This window comes from Aplysia californica, unplaced genomic scaffold (genome assembly GCF_000002075.1).
Source record: "Aplysia californica isolate F4 #8 unplaced genomic scaffold, AplCal3.0 scaffold00600, whole genome shotgun sequence".
Lineage (NCBI taxonomy): Eukaryota > Metazoa > Mollusca > Gastropoda > Aplysiida > Aplysiidae > Aplysia > Aplysia californica.
The window spans coordinates 45,814-50,813 of NW_004797870.1; the positions used below are offsets into that span (position 1 = coordinate 45,814).

General features: G+C 38.1%; 1 protein-coding gene across 1 annotated transcript in view; it reads right to left on the reverse strand.

Moving 5' to 3' along the window:
* Positions 1–4,947: 4,947 nt before the first annotated feature.
* LOC101852268 (monocarboxylate transporter 13) overlaps positions 4,948–5,000 on the reverse strand; it is a 3,074-nt gene continuing 3,021 nt past the window's right edge. The window contains exon 4 of the mRNA XM_005107395.2: positions 4,948–5,000. This exon is cut by the window's right edge and continues 191 nt beyond it. The gene's annotated coding sequence lies outside the window, so the exon portion shown is untranslated.

The window sequence follows — 5,000 nt, forward strand, 5'->3', positions numbered from 1 at the left end:
AGTTGTAGTTCACCTCCAGGGACTACGTCATGTTTTATCATGTTAAAAAATATAAATAAAAAAAAGGAGCATTATTCCTAACTAGCTGGGGTCCCCTTTCGGTGAAAGGAAACATCGATGCATTAACATCAACTGAAAGTCATTGGCCTACTATATAATATACACTCTACTGGAATGAAGCTATAAATCTCAAGAGGTACAAAAAAATAGAAGGTGTAGATCTAGATCTAGATCTATACTCTAAAAAATGGGCCTCACGAAATATCACTTCTGGCACTTCCGCTGTGGAGGACAGCTATGCAGATTGGTTTCGTTTCTCAGTTGAATAATTACAAAGGCCAAAGAGGGACGGTGATTTTTTAGTCAAATATATTTTGTCTAAATTCAGGAAATGAATAGCTCTAAATAAAAAATCGGGCTCCGTCACGGGGACCTTTCTATCTTTTTGGAGGTACTTGCCAACTTTCAACTCTGTAGCTGTCGTAGTTTTTTTGGGAAAAGTGACACACGTTTTTCCAAGTTGCAAATGACATTCATTTTTCAGCACAGTTCCTTATCTAAAACTATAGTCTTTGTTTGACTCTGACCGTGTATGCACCAAATACACATACGTTCTTTCTTATTATCTTTCAGAATTGTTTAAAACACGTTTTGAAGAATGTTCATTTTTACTTCCATATTATAGCATATCCAATGATAATTACGATTGTGAATAACGGAATTTGAGACACCCCCCCCTCCAAAAAACCCCAACAACAACAACAACAACAACAAAAAATCCAAAAACACAAACAAAATTTTAAAAAACCCACAAAAAACAAAAACAAAAAAACCAACGAAACAAACAAAGACCCCCAACAAAACTCAAATAAACCAAAAAGGCCAATAAACAAACGATTTTTGACCTAATTTAGTGGATATGCATTTAGAGTCCCACGCGGGCGATATTAAATACAAATCACTGCTTATAGACTTCATTTTACTACAAATAAAGCAGATGAGCACAGTTACGTAATAAGAAAAATATTCCTGTTCTTATTTCGCCAAACAAAATTCGTTTGCAAATCGTTTGTCTCGGAAGATAAGAGAGACAGCTGCTACACGACTTCTGTTGGTATCCAGGACAAAGACTGACCTTTTTGACAGGGTAATCACAGTGAGTCAAAGAACCGAGACTACACAAGAAAAGGGTCCTGACTATAGGAACACAATTCCACGTAAAATGTATTTGAGGCACATCCATAAATTGTGTTTGAAAACAAGTTAAAATAACCCGATAAACTAAAAGCCCACTTTGGGCATAATTTCGTTATAATAATAATAAATAAAAAATAAAAAATAAATAATAATAACAACATAAAAAAAAATAATTGCATTTATATAGCACATATCCATGCTCAGGAGCATGCTCTATGCGCTTTACAACTATTAAGTGCGAGACGGGAACAATGTCATTTGATGGGCTCGAGGCTTTTAAAAATATTAACAGCAAATGTATAAAAAATGTTAATACAAAAAAAACCCCAACAACAAAAGAAAACCAACAAACAACAGAAGGCAGAGTAGCAGAAGTGTCAATGCTACAAAATATCTCTTTTGTTTCAACATCTGGCTATCTTTTTCTAGCCTTCCATGGCCAAGAACCGATGCCACAATCATGCCATGACTTGATTATAGGATGGTATGAATGTTGAGGAAAAAAACCCAAGCACTCATGGCAGACCTGTGTAGATATAAGCTTAATTTGCGCTTGTGACTGCATACGAGAGAGGGCCAAAAGGGTTGAACAGGGTATTTATTAAGTAGCATTCAAACAGCTTTTCGCTATTTAAATTCATAAAACTTATGCTTATGGATGAATTTGACTTCGACGATGTTCCTAAATCAGTGAAGGGAAGCAGTGATTAATATTGATTATGTAGACGCTTCGTCCCTTCTTGGTATGTGCATTGAAACTAAGTTCTGACCGGTGTCTGTGGTCTTACGGTTAGGCATTTCGCTGTCGCACACACGAGACCCGATTTCGATTTCCGTGTAAGGAGAAATTTTGTTTGAGTATCGCAGTCTTTCTGCTGAGGCGTTGTATCCTTCTCAGTACGGTTTGGCTCTGACAGACAGGGTTAAAGCCTCCCTCTTAAATGATCTTAATTGTTTCATCAGGGGGTAACCCCCCCCACCCTTACATTTGACCCCCCTCCCCTTACACACACACGCGCACACACACACACACATATACACGCACACACACAAACACACACACAGACACACACACACACACCCACACACATACTAACACACACACACACACACACACACACACACACACACACACACACACACACACAACACCCACACCCTTTCTGGTTGTAAATGATACTGTCGTCATGGTGTTCTGGGGACACCTCTACCACATGACCCGATAATAATATACGGAAGAGCTTGGGATTTTAAAAAAATGGGTAAAGGCCTACTTGAACCCTCCTTTAAGGACTGGTGGGGCACCTAAAAATTGCGTTTTTGGGTGAAAGTACGAAAACTGGAATTATCACTTGTTATATTTCCTGGATATTTCCTGAACAATGTCCAAAAACGCAGGAAATTGTTCCTGTACCCTAAACTGTTGTTTGGAGGGATTTTAGAGCAGAGGGTAGGGGCTTTTGAAAAGAAAATAATTCTCACTTTTTGTCGCAAAAAGCATGTCTTGCACTGCTTATATGCTTCAGTTTTAGTAGGAAACCTCCATTATTTGTCTGCTGTGTTAATATTATCAAGTAGTTGCCGTGTTTTAGTTTGAAATACGTTTTGAAGGTTTTTACTGGAAAGAGAATTATTTTGGCCTTTTCTGACCTTTATCGGCCGTTTTCTCAAAATGCTATTTTCACGCACATCCTCCCATTTTTCTGCGTTGTTTCTTATTCAATTTTAATGTAACTTTCACAGAATGTTAATGACAACTAATTCTAAAAAGAATTATGAGGAATCTTTGATTGCTTTTGTAGTTTTTGATAAATGGCTTCCGAAAGCCTGATTTTTCGTGTTTTTTCACAGTTATGCAAAAGCTGATTTTTAAGTTCCATAAAATGAAAACTAAAGCATATATCAAAAATTCCTCAGACCATTTTTAGATCTGTACTTTTTCTACGCACGTGCCAAATTAAAAGTGTATTTATTGAAACAGAAGTGAATAAAATGGGATCTAAATAGGTATACAAAATCCAATATGGCGTCGTTTCCTTGGCAACCGTACCAGATTTACTTTTTTAGCAATAGATTTTAAATCCCCAATGATACATGATGTACCACAGCAAATATGAGCTCTCTAAGGTTTGTAATAGCCTATTGACCTACTCTGCACATCTTGAGTCTTTACTTTCAGTGAGACTAACATTTGGTCGTCGTGATGCCATGCTGGAAAAAAGCGATTTTAACTTATTTGAAGAATAAACTTGGAAAGGAGTTGGGATGGGGAATAGATCTTTACCAGAAATTACTCTTAATTCTAGACGACTGCTTTTCTAAAACATCGCGTCTTTTTACACCGTTATGAGACCAAATTTTGCGTACCACCCACCGACACGTGTATTTTCAAGGGAATGGGGGTGGCATTAAGTAACTGAAGGAGGTGGGGGTCACCTGATGTTGGATGTAAAATTCAAGAGAAAATGGCCACCAAAGTTTGGTAACTTCCACAGCATGAGTGTCCATGGAAACTGCAAATATTCATTCTGTTTTCGTGCCTGATGGTCTTAAGTATAATATGTTGAGCAAGATAAAAAAAAATATGAATAAACACTTTTTAAAAAAGTGTAAAGGATGAAAATTGGCCTACGAGCAGAAAAATGTCGGTGTCTTCGAATTCAGTATTTTGACGAAGTCATTAAAGAGGCGGATGGCTTTGATCATCCTTGCCTAGGTTGTGTGGGAATATGTCCCAGAGGTAAAAAAAAGCACCCACAAAATATTTGCGATAAAATACCCTTCCCAAAGGGGAATGGGACGCACAGCTTTTGTTTAGAAGACGAAAAACTTCATTATCAAACCGTAAAGGTGTGTTTACCAGTCTGGGCAGTATCGCCTATTAGTAACTGGCGATTTGGTAACTTTGGTGGGGGTGGGGATCACCTGAGAAGTGACCATGTCTTGGATTTACTTGGATCCAGAGCTAGAATCATAGCAGGCGGCACATGTCCATAGCTGCTCATCTCTCCTTTCCAGCGTCCACCTCAGTGTCTTCCTGCTAATTGTCTCCATGAGGAGCTGGTTTCAGACACGCCTGACCACTCCTCGGAGCAAACTAATGCCTAATGCCTTTATGGTTATGTGTTATATGATAATAGTTCATGTTCTCTGTATGTTAAGAGGTGTACCCCATATTATTTCATGTTATGTCGTACCTGTATCATTCATTGTCCCTGTTAATCCGTGTTCCCAGATGAAATCATCATCTACCGTTTATAATAAATGAACTACACAAAGAAGTCTTCTTCAATGCCCCGCTTGGAAATACAGGAAGATGGGCGGTACGAAACGAAAGTCTCGTAAAGATTGCAAAAGTGGGAGCAGCAGTGGGTGGTTGGCGGGTGCTCTGGTGTAGTTTGCTCCTTTTTTAAAATATCAAACATATTTAGGTCGTCCTTATCTCTCCCCTTTATTTTTTGTGTTTGTAATTCTATTGCAACACCTCTATTCATCGGCATTATGTGATCTTATTATTTTGCGTGTTCTGTAAAACACTTTTAAAACAAAATACAAAAAAGTGCGGGGGGCGTGGGCATGAGCAATTGGCAAGCACTGTGCTACCCTAGAATTACAAAGTTCTATCTGTTTGGCACTTAGTCTTGAGATATTAACGTAAACATGTCAAGCTTTTTTTCGAATGCAATTATTTGAATATTCTTGATAACGACTCTTACAATTTTGATAGAGGCAGAGGGGATAAAACATTTATTGGTTTCTGGCCACATGGTCTCAACTCAAAACGGCCAAAAGTGTCGGATAGA